Genomic DNA, 22,251 nt, shown 5'->3' on the forward strand with positions numbered 1-22,251 from the left:
CAGAAATATTTGTAAAACATTTGAGAAATCTTCAAATGTTAATAAAAATAAACCATATTTCAGCCATTCATATCTACTGCCAACACCCCATTGAGGTAGCTTGATATTATAAATCACGTTTTACAGATAGGGATGTGAAGGCACTGACACTAAGTGACTTCCCCAAGGCCACACAGGTAAACCAGTCTCAGAATTTAGGAATTCCTGGTTCTTAGTCTCCTGCCTAATCCATTAGACTCTGGTATGTCTCAATAATAAAATTAAAAGAATTGACTTGCATATCACTTCTCTGTAGAGTAAGCTGTGTGGCTGTCATCAAGGCCCAGGTACCCTGTGGTAAGCTGTACCTAAATTGTAGAGCAGGAGTCCTTGATTCAGCAGCACTCCCGTGGAAATTCAGCAGCAGCCTCAGATAAATTTGCAAAATTGAGGTTTGTAATGCAATACACATGAAAATAAACAATAGTTAGTGCATTTATTTTGATATTAAATTCAGGTTATTTTATGCTGTCTCTACATTATGAGTTTTCTAATATATAGCAGACTGTCTTCTTTAGGTTTCAGAGTTAATGTCTGCTTTAGATGAATGGGACAATTCACACCTCTCAGAGCTATTGTTCTAGGCTACCTGCTAGTTCAGATAGAGATCACTACATCAGTTACTCTTGGGTCACGTTTTCTATGTTTTCCCCACAACTGTGAAGGCTAGAAACATACCTTTTCTTTTAAATGAAAGCTGAGATTCCAGGGCACAGTTCTGCTGCATGAGGGGAATTCTGCAGCAAATTCTGTCACTGTGGAATGATAGCACACTGATGGCACTGGCTCTAACGAGAGTTGGTTGGAAAGACTCTGATGAAACATGATTTCTTTCAGCAAAATTTGCTGATTAGTCAAAATTGAAACATTTTGTGGTGAGGGTTTGATGTTGACGAAGTTCTGATGGAACATAGCATGTTTCAAAACATGACAGGCTGATGCGTAGAGGATCACCTGGGAGCCCAGGCTCATGGCAGCCCATGCTCTTGGGTCTTCCAACATCCCTGTCTCCATGGCATCCCACCAGGCAGCCTGCCCTGGAACCGGGGCTCTATTTCCTTTCTCAGAGAATTTCAAAATTGTTGATTTTTGTTCAGAGTTGGGGTGAAACCAGATTTCGAAATATCTAAATCCTCCACAAAATGGAATGACCTTTCTCCTCCCAGCTCCATTGCTAACCTCACCCTGTCCACAGGTTTTCTCACACTTAGAGAGATCTGCCTCTTTCTCTACATGGTTCCAGTTTGTGAGTACTCTCACAGCCTTGCCAATGAAGGCACATCTGAATCTAGTTTCACCGGACACTTAAGTTTAAGTATTGGAAAGAGTTATTGGTCTCAGAAGATTTTTACACTGACAATGGATTTGTAACATAGTTTCTTTTAAGTGTCTCTTTGATTTTCCCTCGTTGCTTTGTGATGTCTGAGCAGTCTCTGATAGGCAGGAAAGGGGAAAGATGTTTTCCAACAGGAAACACAGGAGCTTCATCTACATCAGGACAGAGGCTTCTGCACCAGTCCAGCAGCAAAGGTGGTAGCCATAATGCAGACAGGACCCAGTCCTTTTTACCCCCGTTGGAGCATCTAAACTTGCTCCGAGAGAGAGGATGGAAAAAAGGCCCGCACAATACAGCTAGTCCAGGCAGAGCAGCACGCCAGTGGTGAACTGAGGGTCCAGGTTTTCCTCACGCGCAAAGACGAACCCAAATGCTCTATTCTTTTCATGCACATCGGAGTCAATCAGCAGTAATTCAGTTGAAGGCTGTAAGGTTACACCAGTGGAATACCCATGTAAGTAAGTGGAAAATCAGTCCTGGAGACAATAATCTGAGCGATGATAATCTCTGCATTGGAGCTGAGCAAAAGGGTAGAGATGGTAGAGATGTGGGGTGCCTGTGAATTGGGCCCCTCAGTCCACACTCTGTTCTGTTGCTTTGAGCATATCAAAAGCAGAAGCTAGAGCACTACTGATTGGCTTGCACAAAGCTTAGAGCAAATTCCCATTTTTAATGTAGTCCATATGCTGTAACCACTTACTTACTTGTGTTTTTGCCTTGGACCCCAATCCTATGAGGTGTTGAGTACCTCTGCTTCTGATGGATCGAGCCCTTTGAAAGCACTGAAAATCCAATTGCATCCCAAACAAGGATACTGTTTTCCTTTGTGTTTCTTTGGGGAGCAAAACAAATTAAATCTTCATGGAAAAATTGAAAGGCAACATGGTCTAGTGAGTGGGGCATTGGGCTAAGCATCAGGAGTGCTGGGTTCTGTTCTCAGCTGTTCTGTGAGACCTTGGACAAATCAGTTCACCTCTGCTTCCCCTCCCGCCTTTGGTCTATTTAGATTGCAAGCTCTTTGGGGGCAGAGACTGTCTCGTACTTTGGCCGTGTCTACAGTAGCATGGTAGTATAGATGCTTGCTACATTGATGGAATGGGTTATTCTATCACTGTAGTAAAACCACCCCTCTGAGAGTCGATGGAAGAATTTTTCTGTCAGTCTAGTGGTGTCTACACCAGGGCTTAGGTCAGCTTAATTATGTCTCTCAGTGGTGTGAATTTTTCACAGCCCTGAGCTAGGCTGTCCTGAGTTTTAGGTGTAGACCAGGCCTATGTGTCTGTACAGTGCATACTACAGCGCGGCCCAGACATCAGCTGAGGCATCTAGGCACGACGGCATTATAAATAAATAATAATACAATTTACTAATGACTGTCCTTAAATAAGATTCCCCACCCTCCCTAAAGCCCTGTTACAACCAATACAAAATAAGAATGCAGGAAAACTGAAAATCCCTTGGAACCGCCGCAGTGAACTGGTTTTCCTCCTTTTTAAAAAGCTTTCGGTCGGCTTTTTCCTCCTTTCCTCTTTTTCAGGCACAGTGACAACACAGGGTAGAGATTCAATGAAAATGTACGCACAGTTCTGACAGGGAGAGCGGCACTGACCGGCAGCACATTCCCATCCCTCTTGATGTCAGTGCTTTCCAGAGCAGACAGAAGACAATGCACCAGTGTCAAAGAACGGGAACGTCTAGCACTGACAACGCTTTCTTTCTCTCCTAAGAACATATGACTATAAGCTGAAGTCATTTTGTCAGCTGGGCAGGGGAGGAATTAGAGGGCTCACATTAGCAGCCGATGGCCAGGCTCTGAGTTGTGATATGACCGATCGTGCTAGAAAACTGGGACAAAAAGCCATACAGCCAGCATGACCAGGGAGAGTAACCTCTGGGTAGGGGACTCCTGCAATAGGCAAAGCTGGCATAGTGCTCCTACACATCCCTTCCTAAGTGCAGGCTTGGGGAAAAGAGGGCACCTGGGGTAACTCCGCACCCTCACAATCCTTGGCTGCTGTACCAATGTCTTGGTCACTGGCCCCTGGACACCTGATGCCATTTAGAGCAGCCTCTAGCCCTGTTTAATACCGAGCTCTAATGCAGGAAAGCTGCCAAGGAAGGAAGACTTTGCTCTGTGATTTGAATCTTCAGCAGCAACACACACAAAATTGTACAAGATCTGACCTGTGACGTGTTGCTAAAGATATGTCTATGCCGCAAAGAAACCCCCTCTGCTATGAGTCTCAGAGCCCAGGTCAATTGACTTGGGCTCATAGCAGTCATGAGGTTTGGGCTTGGGCTTGGGCTGGAGCTCGGGCTCTGAAAGCCGGCAAAGGGGGAAAGTCTTGGAGCCCAGTCTCCAGCCCACACGGGAACAGCCATACTGCTATGTTTAGCCCTGCAGTCCAAGCCCCACAAGCCTGTGGCAATTGACCCAGACTCTGAGACTGGGCGTCACTGGTTTTTCTTTGCAGTATGGACATAAATAGCTCCACAAAAGCAACCCCTAAGAATGCTGATGGTCTTGGGTATAGGTAGCAATGAGTGTGTTTGTTCTCTAGCATGGCTTCAGGTCACTCCTGCCCCTCTGTTCAGCAGCACGTTGTCAGCATGATACTGTGTCTCTAAGGAGCGAGTATAATCTACCACACGGATCCTTAAATTCTGAGTCTTGCCTTAGACCCATGTGTTCCCATGGAAGTTAATGGGAACCATACATGCATCTGTGGGCAGAATTTAGCCCTTGCTTTGCCAATGGATTATGCCACACCCATTATAGTCTGAGCCGTGATGTCCATCTGCCTGGGACATGAAGCGGCATGTGGTCACTCTGGGTTTGAAAAGCCTCATGGAATTTTAGGGCTTGTCTAGAGAGCAGCAGCGCATACTGAGGGTGTGATTTCGAAAGCGCACTAATGTGTTGCAAATTACTTAGGCTGTGTAGACCCTGCTAGTGAGAAATAAATGTTCCCGAGTGTACTTTAATGCAATATTGTTTACCAGCACTCCTGTAGTTTGCACCAACAGGGTCTATGCAGATCGTTTAATATGCAGCATCTTAGTGCATGGTAGAATCACACCCCCACTTATGCTCTGTGTAGAAAAGCACTTAGTGTGTAGGGATGGAAAATCAGACTTTTAAACCAATAATGTGGTGGTTACTAATGTTTTTCCAGAACAGCCAAAGGCACCTTATATGTAGACAATGAATGGCCTGCACAGGTTTAGTTAAAACGTGAAGCCGTTTTCCAATTACAAGACTCATCCCAAGCTGCTTTTTGCTTTTGTTCCCCCTACCCCCAATAAGTTAGCTACCAGGTGGATTTCTCATGGCCCCAAATTTGCTTCAAGAGATAGAAGCAAATAGTCATGGCTGCATTTCAAACACCTTAAGAAAATGGAAGGACAGTTATCTAAGTGCTGACCCAGCCTTAACTATGGAGGTGCAAAGAGTGGGCCTGTTTCTGCCATAACTAATACCTCACTTCAGGAGTCAGCCTCATTCATGTTAATGGGACTAGTTATGCAGTAAGGAGGGTATCGTAGTCTGGCCCTGTGGCTGTAATCCACTGAGTTTGTCTAGAGGCTACACCAGTGTTAATTGTCAGTTGCAGAGAGTCCGGAATGGTATCAAGGGCCCTGACTCCAGCCTGGTTTTAATGCCAAGTGATTTAGCTGGTCAAAGAAACAAACCTATCAGAGACTTTCCATGACAAGGAGATGTTGTTTAAAGCAACTCCAGGAACAAAAGCAGCTTTTGTAGGTTCATTTCCTTGAACATAGCTCCTATGGCTAAAACTGCAGCCCAAAGTAGTGCAAGTTTGGCTGGTAGTCATTAAGCAATAGGATTACCATTTTTGGTTTGAAAGCAGACTTAAAATAGAAAGACAGTCTGGAGCAAGGAAGAAACTCTGTTGACAGAACATAAGGAACATTCTTCCAATGTACATTTGTAGAGGACTATCTCTGTCTTTAATCTCAGCACTATTTCCTGCACGTCTCCTGGGTCTAGATTCCCTCTCATTGTTAGGGGTATATCTGGAAATGACCTCAGGCAGTTCTCAGTGACTGGCGACCCATGGTCAGAATGACTAACCCAGTCTGTCTCCAGCCCTTGGACATGTCCTATTGACTAAAAAAATGTCAGGAGCTGACACATGAATAGAAACAAAAACAGGCTAAGAAATGAAATCTTAACTCTTTGTAGCAAATGGAGTTTGCAATAAACATTTCAACCCCTCAGTAACTAAATGTAACTAGAAAAGGAGGACTTGTGGCACCTTAGAGACTAACCAATTTATATGAGCATAAGCTTTCGTGAGCTACAGCTCACTGCATCGGATGCCTTCAGTGGAAAATACCTGAATGCATCCGATGAAGTGAGCTGTAGCTCACGAAAGCTCATGCTCAAACAAATTGGTTAGTCTCTAAGGTGCCACAAGTCCTCCTTTTCTTTTTGTGAATACAGACTAACACGGCTGCTACTCTGAAACCTGTCTAAATGTAACTAAACTCAATATAACTAAACATCATGCACATTTGTTTCGATGGTGATAATGTAGCAAGGTTCAGTGAGATTAGCTGTTAAGGGGAACAGGCCAATACACAGGAAGCATATAAGGTGCAAAGACCTTGAATATTCTTAACTGAGCTGCTTAAAAACTGTTTTAAAAGCCTTCTTGTCTTTGTATTTCTTTAACTAAGAATATATTTGTGTATAGATAAATGTTCCTTAGACTTGAATCAGTAACCCTCCTGGGAGGAATCCCAATGAGCTCCACTTTTGTAAGTAAGGATTACTCATGTGAGTAAGGGCTGTGGGAGCAGACGCTGAGCTTGCCATTGGATCCTGGGGAGTGGACCATGCGGAGGTTTGCCGGTATAATTTAACTCCAGGATTGGGGCCATCTCTGTGTCTCTCTTTATTGCATCCATCCTAACAATAGCCATTACTAGTCAATGGCCAACAAATAGACCATTCCCTGCTATTACCACCTTCTGCCCAATGAAAATACCCACCCGGGACTTTGTAGCCCATCTTTCTTCCATTGAAATCAATGGCCAAACTCCCACTAAGGGAGCAGGATTGGGATCTACATTCTTATGCCTCTCCCAAAGGCTGCCAATTTCAGGTTCTGTCAGACCTAAAGAAGGAGGGCCCCTATTAACAATATCCCACCCCCAGATTAATGCTGGCACAGAGAGCAAGAGCATCCCAGGTAATCACAGTGTGATGTATTTTTAAGCACCCAATCTGACTCTCTTTGGAATCCAATGCTAGTTTCACCATTGTCGTTACTGGGAGCAGCATTAGCATCAACAAATTACATCATGGATGTCTCTTGGCTGGCAAAATATTCCTTTTAATATAACCAAAATATACTTTAAATGCTGCAGTAATAACAATTAATACTAATGCTACTTAGAAGTGATTGAGCACTCAGTGTGTTGTAAGGATAACTGCATTGGGCAAGGGTTAACAATGGGAATAATATAAATCCTGGAGAAGAAGTAATGATATGAGGGGTGGATGTGCTGCTGTGGTCTGTTGGCTTTTTGCTTTAATGTAAGTAACAAATAATTCCCTCTGGCTCTCTGCACTTGTGGATAAGGCCATAAAAAATAAAGAAACCTCAACTAATAAATATGCTACTCTTGCTTTTATGCCTTAGAGAGCAACATTTGTTGTTTGTCTAATGACGATATTCATAACTAGCTCTGTGATCGCTGCTGTTATTATTTAGTACGATGTATTTAATATCTGCATCTAGGGAGTGAAGACCCTGAGCCTGCATTTCAAGGGATGCTGAGTCACCTCCTGTTGTTACCTGAAGGTTTTTGGGCATCTCTGTCTGGATAGTTGGGAATCCATTCTATTGTTTTCCCAAACTGTGACCCATTATAATAACTTCATATGAGTGGAAATATTGGTGAGTCAGTCAGCAACACTCTTAAGTCTGAGCCAGGTATAGAACCTATGCCCAGCTTGGGGCTAGAGAGCTCGGTAGTGTTGGCAGTTGCATCTTTCAGGTAACATATAGGTCATGACCTAATCCTGGTGATTTAGTCAAAGTAATGACCTTCCTTCCTAAATTCGTCCTGTCCTAAGCTGCTGTGCACAGTTAAACAGCTGCTGTGCTCCAGTCCAGAGGTGGATACTTTTCAGTGGTGATTGAAAACATACCATGTGCAGATGAAAAGTGCTGTAGAAATGTCAAGCAGTCGTATTGTTTCATTGTATCTATCATATGGCTGTGGCCTCCTGAGCACCCAACTTGACAGCTTGCTTTGGGGCCCCTAAATTAATAACAAACCTTCCTCCATCCTCCCTGTCTTTCTCTGTGTCTCTCTGAGTTAATCCTCTTTGGTGTAGAGATGTGCTTAATTAACAGCTATCTACTTATTAATTAAATTTAAAAAAACAGATGACTAAAAATCATCAACTTTTATTTCCATTCTATGCATCCGATGAAGTGAGCCGTAGCTCACGAAAGCTGATGCTCAAATAAATTGGTTAGTCTCTAAGGTGCCACAAGTCCTCCTGTTCTTTTTATTTAAAGGACATTTTAAAACAGGTAATAGACCCACATACACGGTCTTTATGAGAAGCAGGGTGTTCTTGCCACATATTATCAGTGTATATAACCTGATGGGCCACAGGAAGCAATTAGTTTTAGTGGTTTTTTTAAGTATCTAAAAACTGATAACGACGGGTAAGTTTTCAAAGCTTTCTGTGAATTTCTGCAGATACTTGGTACTGTGCAATTGGCAAAGCACTGTCTGCAGATTCTACTCCGGAAACATGCTGACTGATGTGCTTTGAATAGGGTGAATAAAAGTCAGCTACCAGGTCTAGGTCAGGTATTGGTGTATGTCCCCAGGTAATCATCCACAAAAGTCAGGAGAACTTAAATGTATGGGCCAGCACCGCAGCTGGTAGAAACTGGTGTAGCTCCAATTGCCTTCAATGGAGCTGTGCCGATGCACGCCAGCTGAGGACCTGGAGGCTTGTTACCCAAATGTAAAGAGAAATGTGTCTCAGGTTTGTTGTAGATGCAGAGAGAGATTTGGAAATCTTCAAGTAAGAGTCCTAAGAAATAGGATTGGGTTCTACAAGGGAGGTAGATATGTCCTGTCCCAAGTGGGAAACATCACAAGGGATTATCTGATTGATCTTGATCTTGCAAAGAGATTTTGTTTTGTCCAGACAGAGAAAGAGAAGTTGATGTCCAGGTCTAGGCCTACGCCGTCTTACAACAGCATCTGAGATTGCATCCTAGTGTGGAGGCAGATTTTTGTTAAAGATGTTTTGGAAAATAAGCCACTGCTTCTGTTCTTCTCACAGCAAAACGAAGGGGTTTTTTGGAGAGAGATTTCTCTTCACTATGTAGCAGTGAAACACTTAATATATGGATACAGCATTCAGAATGGGGATCTCTTTCCACTGGCATATCATGGGCAACAGAATAGACAAGGCTCTCCAGAGATCGGTGTGACTTTTGAACGACATCTTCCTTTCTTAGCAGAGTTTATTCCCGTTAACACCTAGGATTCTATTGATACCCTGACTTGCCTGATGTGTATTTAAAGATGATGTACCCTCTGTTACACCCATGAGCACCAAGGACTTCCAGGTCAGATCCTTTCCTCCGCACCCCATCACTTTCCATGTTTACATACCTCTTTACTTCCTGAGCTGGCTTTGCAGAGCTTGCAAGTCAACCAGAAAGTAGAATGATTGCTCATACGCTCAGGGTTTAGCTGATCGCCATATTTGGGGTCGGGAAGGAATTTTCCCCCAGGGGAGATTGGAAGAGGCCCTGGAGGTTTTTCGCCTTCCTCTGTAGCATGGGGCACAGGTCATTTGCTGGAGGATTCTCTGCTCCTTGAAGTCTTTAAACCACGATTTGAGGACTTCAATAGCTCAGACATAGGTGAGAGGTTTTTCGCAGGAGTGGGTGGGTAAAATTCTGTGGCCTGCGTTGTGCAAGAGGTCAGACTAGATGCTCATAATGGTCCTTTCTGACCTTAGTATTTATGAATCTATGCATCTAGAGGTGGTTGACATTTTGACCAAAAAAGGGATGAATTTTTTTGTAAAAAAATTCCCCATACTTTCGATCAGCTCTAATTAGAAGAGACCTGTTTTTTTAATGAGACCCACATCCCAGTTTGGAAGACCCAAGAGGTTTGGATAGAGCCTGGGGGAAGCATCTGACACATCTGAATGAGCCTTTTGAAGTGAACCCATTCACTCTCACTTTGATGATCCTCCTTAGCCAGTAACTCAGAATCAACAGTTTTCATTTTCTTTGGACGTTCAGGGGCAGTTTTCCCCTCTTCCTTCCCCTGTTCCTCCTGCTCCAAACTTTTGCTCTGTCCCAGCAGCTTTTTGCTGATTGGTATTTTGTGGCATTTCTGTACTGCTCCATTTGAGTTATTATTGGAGATGACTCTGAAATAACAGTGCTGCCCTATAAGATCGCTACTGCACCACTGCAGAAAATATTTACCAAAGATGTGGTAAGCAGCTCTTTACTGGAGTGACTGGCGTCTGCTCTGAAATGTACCAGACGCCAGTCACTTCAGCAAAGAGCTGCTGCAACAGAACAAATTGCCCAGGGCAGCAGATCTTGGGGAGGGAGGAAAGCCAGCAGCCCCGTCTGTCTGTCTTTGTGTTTTCCAAGGGAAAAAAATTATCTTTTTTGCAAGCCTGCCCTAGTTGGCGTTGACCAGCTCTTCCCAGAAAATACCAACATAAATAGAAGAGCAAACTCTTGCATAAAAGGACAGAATACCATTTATATCTGACCTCTCTCAGGTCTGCTTTGATGTTTTGGTCAAGTTATGCTTCCTTTTCATCCCATCCCACCACATTTTTAGCTCACAGGGCTCCACTGAATGCATCCGATGAAGTGAGCTGTAGCTCACGAAAGCTCATGCTCAAATAAATTGGTTAGTCTCTAAGGTGCCACGAGTACTCCTTTTCTTTTTGCGAATACAGACTAACATGACTGCTACTCTGAAACAGGGCTACAATGGTAGCATGGGTGCCCCTCAGCCATTTGCAGCGGAGAGCAAGAGAGTTTTGTTAATTAAAGTCAATTTTTTTTATTAAAAATGTTTTTTTTTAATGTGGGGTTGGCAGGTTGTTTCCAGTCTGTTTCCAGATCAGGTTTGTGGCACATACAAAGCCAGAGTGTTTTTGTTACTGTCGAACGTTTCCAAATGGAAAAGGACAATCCACAACAATTGTGCCAAAAAAATTAAGGGCAGTTTCAGCACTGGGTGTTATCTGCCTGGAAAAGACGCCAGAAAGGCAAACTGTTGCCATAGGCTGCTGAATAAATGCTGATAAAAAAGACAAAATATGACGTGTTTGTTATGGGTGGTAGCTTTTGTAGAATGTATCCCCATGTGCACACTGGTTGCTGTACTCCCCTTCCGATCTGAACGAAGTGTCTGTTTTCTGTGATATCATCTAACTCCTGTAGTCATAACAGAGCCAGCGGAATTCAAACTGCTAAACCCTCTTGTCTATCTAAAGCTGGAACTATCAAAGAATGGGAGAAATGAAGCTTGAGACATGGGCTCCGTGAGACTCTTAGCTGCTGTTCATGTGTATACCGCAGCCTGGATCAGCATCTTCCCGGTGGGAAGGGCAGCACAGAGTCATGCTGTCCCTGGACCAGAGCAGGGACTGAATTGTGATTGAGAGTCCCTGCTTCCACCTCTGCTTAATGGAGCCGGTAAACTGCTCTGCTCTTTTTCCCAGCACATTTTACTGCCTCTTCTGCACGGGGGCTGTTGTATTGGAGGGATGGAGCCCAGACTCTGTCCACCTTAGGCAAGGATGACAAACGCAGCTCACTCCCCGCAGCATGAGCACATGGCCAGGGTCATGATAGGGCCCCATATCGGTTTGGCTAACCATGAATTCCCTTCACCATATTTTTATCCCTCCTCCAGTGATGCCTCCTCCGGGTGAACTCTGTAGTCAGAGCCATGCCCCCAGAAAACTGACCGCTCAAACGCCCTAGTCATGTTCATTCAGTTCCAGTGTGTGTGGTGCAAGAATGTCAAGCCATGTGAATACCATGTGTTCCGCCTGCTCAGCCCCTACCATGTGTATTGGGAGGCAGTGTGTCCTAGTGGGCAAGGCACCAGACAGGGATTCAGGAGACCCCTCCTGCCCTTTGTCCTGCCTACTTAGTTTGTAAGCGCTGAAAATAATTCCAAATGTTACAGTATGCTGGTTTGGTGGCTAGCAGTGTGTTCCCCCAGAGCAGCGCTTCTGTCTTTATGCTACAAAACACAGAACATTGACCCTACCTGTTACTCACGTCCTTGTGAAATTAGGGCTGGACTGTGACCCTGGAGGCTGAAGTCCTGGGTCACCCCGAGAATAAGTAAAGCAGAGGCAGAGTGACATGAGCCGGCCAATATGTCTAAGGCCCTTCCTATTGTGACCAGCTCAAGATGATGGTCTTGTCTCCGGGACCCATTCAGCCCTTGGTGAACACTTGCCCACTGAAAACCGAGCAGAAACCACCAACCTTATTTCACTGCCTGGCAATTGGATGGCAACAACATTTTGTGGGCTACTATTCTGGGCTGGCTTTGAACTGGAGATCAAGAAATGAAGGGTGCACGGACCTATTACTGCTCTCCTGAGTCAACCAGTCCCTCTGCATTATGCACCACGTTAGAAATAATATGCATACAGTACACGTCAATTCAGGGTTAGTGGAAGAGAAGGTGGATGGTCCAATGGGTAGGGCCCTCGCCTAGGACTTTGGATATCTGGGTTCAATTCCTTGTTCTGCCACAGAGGCGCTGTGTGACTATAGGTGGGTCTCTCTGTGCCTCAGTTCTCAATCTGGGTGGGGATAAGAGTAGTTCTCTATGTAACTGGGGTGTTATGAGAATAAATGTATTAAAGATACTATAATGGAGGGGCACAGGCAGATTATAGCAGGCAAAGCTCAGAGGGTTTGAAGGTTCAGTCTGCAGAGGCAATGACAGCTTTGGAAGCTTAACTGAAGCTTGAGTCTGCAACATTGGGAAGGACATCTTGTGAGAATGGGCTCACCCGTGACCGCACCGTCACTTCTGGTTCAGACAGCAATCAGGAGGGGAAAGCAATTTGTTAAAGCTCAGAAGAAGTTTGGTTTGGTTCAGATCAGACCATTTTTTATTTTACCCTGACCTATTTGCTCATCTCCCATCAGAATTGCCTAGTGTTCAAAACTCAGCTAAGTGTGAAGGTCCAGACTAAAAGCAGGCGAGGCTGACTTACCTTTGATTCTGACATGTCTGTTTTAGAGTTCTGTATTGCTGCCCATCACCATCTGTGAACTTCCCCATAACTTCAGTGAGGCGTGGGCAAAGGCGATGGTGAAACAGAGTCCCATGTGGCCTCCATGAGGTCTCTGGTTCTTCACCCTTTTAGGGGACAGAAAGCTCTGCTTAGGTTTGCAAAAAGAAAAGGAGTACCTGTGGCACCTTAGAGACTAACCAATTTATTTGAGCATAAGCTTTTGTGAGCTACAGCTTCATCCGATGAAGTGAGCTGTAGCTCACGAAAGCTTATGCTCAAATAAATTGGTTAGTCTCTAAGGTGCCACAGGTACTCCTTTTCTTTTTGCGAATACAGACTAACACGGCTGTTACTCTGAAACCTGCTTAGGTTTGGTTTCTCTTGTTCTTATGACATCACCTAGCTGTGTCTGCTCGTGAGCAACTTGCTCCTATCATCTGTGATTTTTGTTTTTCATTTTCTGCACCACCAGAAACTGTTAGCAGGGCTATGCCTGTACTTGGTTTCCATATTTCAATGTCTCTCCTAAAACTGACAGGAGAGCTGAGAACCATCCAACTTCTTATTTCATTTGGAGCACATCAGAGGAGTTTTGGAGTAACATACAGGAAACATTTGATGCAGATTCTTTTAAAAATCCTACGAAGTCTGAATTCATTACACTAAATGTCTGCTGTGATATTTTGCTGTGCTCTGGCTTTTCCATGGATTTGGTTTAGAGAGGGCCCTGAAGTAGAAACCCTAATCTTTGAGAACTGCAATTATTTCTGTCTTTGGGGATTGGGACCTTGTTTGACACTGGCAGAAAATGACATGACCCAGGCTGTGAATTTGGCCTCTTTAAAATCAGCCTGAGTTGTCCATCTGGGTTACAATCTATCCTTTTTGACAATACCAGAGAAGAATACTTGCTGGAATATATACTATCAAACTCGTATAGTAAGGATGTATTTCTAAGTGGCTAGTATTTCAAGGGAGGAGGATGGAAAGTGTTTTAAGGTAGCCACTCATGATTTATGATCACTGCTGTGAGCATTCATCTTTTGCTGGACTGTGAAATTACACCATGAGATATGGGGGTTAAAAATATTATTTTGGCTGTGTTATGAGAGTGTCAGAGTCAAAGACATTTGAGCGGACAGTAGGCCAGACAATGAACCATATTCTTAGCTGGGTGCTGTCTGCAGATTGGAGTCTCTGTTACTTTTCTTCTTCTGCCCACAGCTATGTACTGAATAGGGATTGAAAATTTTTGCAGCGATAAGAAATTTTCTTCCTGGGGCAAAAGAGGAAAGAAAGAAAGGGGGGGCTGGGGAGAGAGAATGGAGAAACCCAGTGAGGAGGAGTAGGAATGATCGCTACGAAGCAGCCAAAAGGAAGAGAGCAGGGAGGAAATCTATTAAGAAAAGGCATCTTTATCTGCTGCTGGGCTTTGCAATATGCCCGTTGCTGTCAGCCCCTGAGGCTGTGGGGCCTAATAAAAACTGTACATGTTGAAATGCTACTACAGCGCTGGAAACGCTGGGCTAGCCTCGCCCCACCCACAGCTGATACTCGGGAGATGGGCTTTGGAAGGCCTGGAAACTCAGCAAAGTTTGTCTTGTCAAGTTTCCATTAACTCTTCCCCATACTCAGCACCTTGTTCTCCTGCTGATGTGGGCATGAGGGTTGTAAAAGAAGCCAGGGATGAGGCCTCCCAGGACCCACAAAGGCCCTGGATCTGCAGGGAAAATACTTGTGCTCCCCTTAGTGCCTCTTTGCTCCCTCCCGGCTCTCCTAGCAGCACCGAGGCCAGTGGGCAAGCAACTGAGACCTGCCCAAGAGCCTGTCCCGGAGAGGAGGGCTCTGGTGTGGGGAGAAGGAGACTGATTTAACACTCCTGGAAGCAGTAGATGCACGATGTATTCTTGCTCTCCCCTAAGCCATGGGTTATCGCTCTGGGGGCTTGCACCCATCCTGCCCTTCCCAAATTGCTAAAGGGGAGGGGGGCTCCCGACTAGGTGGGAGGGGGGTTCTGCCATGGAAAGAGTTGAGAACCACTGGTCTAAGGCATTCGCTGATAGAAGAAGGAGCAATGGTCTCAAGTTGCAGTGGGGGAGGTTAAGGTTGGATATTCGGAAAAACTTTTTCACTAGGAGGGTGGTGAAGCACTGGAATGGGTTACCTAGGGAGGTGGTGGAATCTCCTTCCTTAGAGGTTTTTAAGGTCAGGCTTGATTTAATTGGGGATTGGTCCTGCTTTGAGCAGGGGGTTGGTCTAGATGACCTCCTGAGGTCCATTGCAACCCTGATATTCTATGATTCTATGATTTGTAATGCACCCATCCGTGCAGCATCTAGGGCCCAGACCCTCACAGGGACTTAGGGGCCTAACTCGCTGAGAAGAGCAGGCTTTGGACATGCCCCTCTCCTCGGCACCTGCTGTTGGCTGGCTCAGGCAGTTCCCTGCCTAATACGCTGGGGCAGTATATAAATCTATCCGGGGGAGGGGGGGTATCTCCTACCTGGGAGGGTAGATACTTCTGTGGTACTGTAGTATCAGAGCACCTTTACAATCTTTAATGTAACACTCTCCCAACACCCCCAGGTGGTGGGGCGTTATCCCCATGTTACAAATGGGGAACTGGGACATGGAGAGAGACGAAGTGCCTCGGCCAAGGTCGCACAGGGAGTCTGTGGCAGAGCAGGAAATTGAATCCAGTTGAGGTAAGCGCCCGCCACCTTCCTCTTCCACTGCTTAGATCCCACAAACCCCAGTCTCTGGGAGCCTCGGCTGAGGGACTGTTGCAGGGTCAGGAAGGAAGGGGAGCAGGATGCACAGACGACTTCTCTCTTCCGTGTCTCCCTCCCCGCCTCTGATCTTCATGTTCGTCTTCCACTGGCTGGCAGGGGTGTGAACTCTTTGGGTCTTCCTGGGGAACCTTCGGCAAGTCACAAGAGGATGGAAGTTTGGTTTCCCGAAGAATTTCAAGATTTCTATATTTGGTTGGTTCCAAACTGGAACCCCTGAATTTTGAAATTCCTCACGAAGCAGGCGGCCAGGCATTTTGTGTATGGGATGATTGAAATGCTCTGTTTCAATTCTGACATTTTAAATTTTGTACTATATAATATAGCACAAGAGCTAAACAATTCAAAACAAAATCATTTCAAAAGGAAAAATCAAAATGTTCCATTCAGAAAATGTTCAAACCAGGATGGGTCAGCAAGGTCAGAACTTGTTTTTCCCACTGGTTTTCTTCCTAAACAAAATTTGGGCAAAAGCAACTCGATTTCACAAGACTTTTTGATTTCAAAGGAGTCGCATCCTTCTGAAGGAATCGGATTCCGTTGAAATTTCTCAAACCAACTCTACAAGTCACTGAAGCTGGCTGTGACTCAATTCCTTATTATGTCAAAGGGGAATGATCATTCTTCCTTTCTCCTAGCCTTTGTGTGTCTTGTCCGTTGAGGCTGTAACCTCTGTGAGGCAGGGACTATCTCTTACCACATGTAAGTACAGCACCCTGCCCAACAGGGCTTGAACGGAGTTCAGCCCTCCAGGTACTACTGCAATATAAATAATAATATCAGATCAAAATACTGGGATTTTTAAAATTTACACGTTAATTATTCAGATTTTTTAAAATCTCTTCTCAAAGACTTTTAAATATACTGAAGGTATAAAATCTAGAAAATTACCAGATTATTTTTCTTATTAAAAGAATAAAATAAAATGGTCCCTGTATGCAGGATTTGACCTCAGTTTCCCCTTATGCTGGTGTGGCAGCCACTGCAGGTCTGTGCTTTGTCTCCCATCTCCCTGCATAATGCATCTGCATCCTGGCTCTCTCTGGGCCGGAGAAACAGGCTGATTCATTCCCCTGTCTTTGGGGCCACTTGTGGTCCTTCTAGAGGATTTGACCTTGTACAGTACCTTTGGGAAGAATAAAAAAAGGATCAATTTTAGGTAACTGGCAAACTTTTAAAACCTTCTGATGCTTCATCTAGCTTTTATTCTGAGACCTATACGACAAGCTTGAGAGCATCTCACAAGAATGTTTGCCCTTATAAAAGGCCGAAAAAAACTGCAGTGAAATAACACACCACTATTAATTATAAAAATCCTTTAATAACCAACATTATTATAAATTATATGCACATTATGACAAGTACAATTGAGGTCTCTGTTTTTCTTGCCCCATTTTAGAGTGCCAAAAAATGTGATCTTGTTGGGAAAAAAATGAAATCAATGGCACATTTAGTCAACTTGGGACTCCTGTGTTGCATACCTGTGCTTACAATGATAGCAGGCCTTCGTTATTATCTTGAAGGCTCCATTGTTCTTTGAGCCATACTGTATGCAGGATGATTATACACTGTTGAGAAGCATAATACTTTGCTTGCCAAAACAATAGCATGTCAGTTACTTAAATGAGGTACTATTTCAGATTTTTATATTTAGATGCCACTAGTAATTGCACATTTGTGACAGTCTAATTTGGGCACCAGTTTGCAATGCTGATATTAGAAAGAAAAGAGTTGGCAAATTTTTAAAGGCATTGGAATCCATCAAGTTCTGACCTATAAAAAAGCATGAATTCTGAGTAGCTAGAGGCCGGGTCTGGTCCAAACACAGCCCTTGGATTTCAGAAGTCCTGAATTCTGCTGGCAGCTCTGAAACTGACTTCCTCTGTGATCTTAGCAAATCATGTAACCTCTGCCCTGGTTCCCCACTGCAAAATGAGGATAATACTTACCTGCCTCTGTGGGGCGTTGGCTAATGTTTGTAAATTGCTTTGAAGCATTAGATAAGTGCAAAGTGTTGTTAGGCTGCAGATCACTACTGAGCAATGAGACATCCTAGTATTATCATGGTCTGTCACATGACATAATTTCCATGCCTTGTGAGTAACATTCAAATGAGATTCCCTGTATTCACTCCCAACCAGATTTCTGCGTAGAAATCTAGTGGGTCTGCTGGAGACAGTACTGCAGAGAATAGCTAATCCCCTGCTCTGCCCTCTAAAGCTCTGAAAACCCTATGGAGGTGGAGAGAGGTGAGTGCTCCCCACCTGGTACATGCACGCCACACACATGGAATATTTTGGATATTAGGAAAAACTTTTTCACTAGGAGGGTGGTGAAACACTGGAATGCGTTACCTAGGGAGGTGGTGGACTCTCCTTCCTTAGAAGTTTTTAAGATCAGGCTTGACAAAGCCCTGGCTGGGATGATTTAATTGGGGATCGGTCCTGCTCTCGGCAGGGGGTTGGACTAGATGACCTTCTGAGGTCCCTTCCAACCCTGAGATTCTATGATTCTATGATGCTCTGGCCTCGTATTCATTATATGAGGCAGCCGTGTAGTTCGAATACGGTGCTGGAGTGACCAAGAGAAACAAAGTGGATTTATTACAGGGCTAAGTGCAGTGAGTTATCAATGGCAACTTCTGTCTTCCTCCCTATATAACACAGTCACACAGCTAGCTGCTAATAGGGATCATCAAGCATTTCCACTTGAAATGGTGAATTCAGCTTTCTACCCCTTTTTAGTTTGTCTTCTCAAGCCATGGAAGCATAAACTGGGAAACTGAAAAAATACTAGCCAAGGAATCCACCCTTTGGAGCCTTGGGTGTCAGAAAGCAGCCAGAGATGTGTCAGGTAAGCTCTTTAGGGGCAGGGACTGTCTTTTTATTCTCTGTGTGTACAGCCCCTAGCACACTGGGGTCCTGCTCCATGACTGGGGCGACTAGGAGCTATGGTCAGACAAATAATAAATAATGACAATCAGAGGGTAGCATTTTATTTTTTGTCATGGAAATTACCTAGGAAAGTTCATCACTTGGAGCCAGACTGAAGTCTGGGGTAAACAGGAGCAACTGAAATTACATCAAGTAGTGCCAGCTGATGCCAGGGTGGCATGGTGCCCTATGACTCTAAGGGCCTGTCAATAGTGGGGATGTCTGTACTGATGGAGCTATAATGCAAATGCCCAGTATAGGACCACTGCCCTGCTGCCAGCCTGCTATTACAGCTGCGCAGGAGGTTTGCCTTGGTGTAGCTACAGCAGGACACATGTCCCCATTGTAGATAGGCCCTTAATAAGTGTTACTGATTTATTTTGATTTAAGATCAGAAAAAGATGCCTAGCCCAAGCTCTAGGCATGCTGCCCTCAATGCAACGTACAGGTCAGAACCATATAAAACCAAAACAGCCCCAAGTCCCACCCAGCACATACCAGGCAGGCAGCAAAGTCACATCACCAAACCCGAACTCCCCATTGTCTTCAGTTCCCAAAGGAAACACCACTCCACAGCCTGATTTTAAAAGAAAAGAAGAAGAGGAAGAAGAAGAAAGAGTTGCACAGCTTGTCCTGCAGGTCACTGCATTTGGGCTGATTTGGAATGGAGCGGAAGAGAATTCCAAAGTCAAGGGACTTGTCTATCCACAAATGTAGCTAAACCAGTGCAAACCCCTGTGTGGACACACTTATACTAGTTTAAAAGTGGTTATATTGGAATGTACAGGGGAAAGCTAAACTGCTATTGGCCAGGTTTAAATCAGTTTAAGTATCCACACAAAGTTGTGCTGATTTAACAAAATCAGTTTAGAGTCACAGCTTTAGTTGAAGTCGTGCAACTCTGTGTTTAGACCAGGCCTAGGGGTCCTTGCAGAGAACTGTATAAATAAGACTGTAATGCTGCAGAGGAGAGGGAAGAAACCACGAACATTTTAATTTTATGATTTTTTTATTGAAATTTCATTTTCATTAACATGTCCTGAGCAGTTCAATCACTGGTTGGGAACGGGAGGGGTAAGTGGCATGGGGGTAAATTATGAGTATGTATGGTTTGTGTGTGTTATCAAAAATGTTCAGCTGGTTCTAGGATCAGCGTTAAAGGGTCTGTTATATTTGTTGGTTATATTTGTCTCTGATGTATAGCTCTGAATTCCCAAACAATTATTTCATTAAGCATTTGTGTCTGTGAAAAACCTCCATCCTTAGGTGCAAAACTACCTTGTTTTGATGGTTGAGAATGAAGAGAGAAAGGGGAATTGAGCAGCTAAAAGCCCAGAGAAGTGATGGCGTGTGGAGAACTCTTTTACTACCTGTAGCACAATAAAAAATACTTGGCAGGGAGTTTGGAAGGGTCTCCTGCTACTCAAGAGCGACCTTTCACCACATCTGCGCCCTTTATAACTCTGGTAGGAGAGAGTTGCATTGGGAACATCAGTCAAGCAGGGGTTCACTACCAGAGCAAAGTTATCTCACAGGAGCAACCTCTCCCTTGCTATTTACACATTTTTATACATGTCCCTTCCTGACAAGGTAAACATCCAAAATGTTGTACAATAAAGGTAACATTTAATAAGCAGCGGGTTTGCAGTATCACTCAGAAATCTCCCCAAGGTGGCGGCTGCCACTTAAAAGAGACATTCAATGTGATTGGAAAGGTCATACAAATTATAAATCAGTATTTTAACTATAATAAGCCCATCTAGTTTTCACTACACTTTTTTAATCCGCAGATAGGTAGTTCAGGAGAACACGTTTGTTAGCCACTCAGTTGCACGCCAAAGATTATGTTCCGAGCAGGAGAAAGCTGCTGCTACTTTTAACAAACTCTAACCTATTAATGGGCGGAATAAATCCATTTCTCTGCCCCAGAAAACGTTGTTTCAAGTGTTTAACAAAAACATTGAGGCTTTGAGCTGCCAGAGCCTCCCTCTAGTGGACTGACCTTGTAAGACAGCTTCATTGTTGGGATCTGTGACAGAGAGACGTACATACAGCCGGCTGAAGTGCTCATAATATAGGGTGTCATCTGAATAATTAAATTCGCTGCCATCTAATAATTAATCTCACTAGTAGTTTCTAGCCCAATATTCATGGTCATTTTATTTGGTGCTTCCGGCACGTGGGGTCTGGGCATTCTAATTAAACGAGAGATACTGTTCACAGCCCTGTAACATGCAAGATCTAAACCAAAGCCTCCGAAATTCCGGAGTGAGACTTATTCCGGAGTGAGGTAGTCAAACTGCCGAGAACTAAAGCTAGAGTAATGCTGAGAGCTACAGGGTGCGAGAGCAAGCTAGCAAGTAACAAATTAAACCTACTCTGGAGCAGATTATAAACAGGAACAAAACCGAACGCAAAGGCTTGTGAAATCATGGATTGCTTCTTTTTTTTATTGCAAGTGCCTAGACATTATACCATACTGCACGGACCAACATAACGTGAATGATGCATAAATACCGCTGAGGACCAATGACGATAACGGAATTTCTTTCATTCAGTGACAATCGGTGATATAAAGTAGGTTGCTCCAGGTCACTAGCCCAACCAATCCGCATCGAAGGGGCGAGGCACATTTCTGCTGAGAGCCAATCGAGACTTTACAAGCCTGAACTTTTGCCACCCTGAACAAGTTAATACATCCAGGAGGTGTGTCCCAGTCTCCCTGACTCCAGCGGAGGAAACGACATTAACTCTTCATGTGCTGAACGGCGAGCTGCAACAGTCGTATCTTCGACACGCTTTTCTGGCCGGCTTTTCGGAGAGCACTTATCAAACGGCGCATCGCTCAGCAGCATCCGGAACCAGAAAACAAAAAGGCCAACTGGAAAAACAACAACAACCCGCCACCCTCGTGGTGAGGGTGTAAATGAATGTTAAATAGAAAGAACAGGAGGACTTGGGGCACCTTAGAGACTAACCAATTTATTTGAGCATGAGCTTTCCTGAGCTACAGCTCACTTCATCCGATGCATTCAGTGGAAAATACAGTGGGGAGATTTATATACACAGAGAACATGAAACAATGGGTGTTACCATACACACTGTAACCAGAGTGATCAGGTAAGGTGAGCTATTACCAGCAGGAGAGTGTGCGGGGGACCTTTTGTAGTGATAATCAAGGTGGGCCATTTCCAGCTGTTGACAAGAACATCTGAGGAACAGTGTGTGGGGGGGGAATAAACATGGGGAAATAGTTTTACTTTGTGTAATGACCCATCCACTCCCAGTCCCTATTCAAGCCTAAGTTAATTGTATCCAATTTGCAAATTAATTCCAATTCAGCAGTCTCTCCTTGGAGTCTGTTTTTGAAGTGTTTTTTGTTGAAGAATTGCCACTTTTAGGTCTGTAATGGAGTGACCAAAGAGCTTGAAGTGTTCTCCAACTGGTTTTTGAATGTTATAATTCTTGACATCTGATTTATGTCCATTTATTCTTTTACGTAGAGACTGTCCAATTTGACCAATGTACATGGCAGAGGGGCATTGCTGGCACATGATGGCATATATCACATTGGTAGATGTGCAGGTGACAGATTGACAGAGCCAGAAGAGTTCCCAGAAGTCACCTACTACAGGACAGGCCCAACAAAGAAAATAACAGAACGCCACTAGCCATCACCTTCCGCCCCCAACTAAAACCTCTCCAGCGCATCATCAAGGATCTACAACCTAACCTGAAGGACGACCCATCACTCTCACAGATCTTGGGAGACAGGCCAGTCCTTGCTTACAGACAGCCCCCCAATCTGAAGCAAATACTCACCAGCAACCACAT

Source organism: Eretmochelys imbricata, chromosome 10 (assembly GCF_965152235.1).
Source record: "Eretmochelys imbricata isolate rEreImb1 chromosome 10, rEreImb1.hap1, whole genome shotgun sequence".
Classification (NCBI taxonomy): domain Eukaryota; kingdom Metazoa; phylum Chordata; order Testudines; family Cheloniidae; genus Eretmochelys; species Eretmochelys imbricata.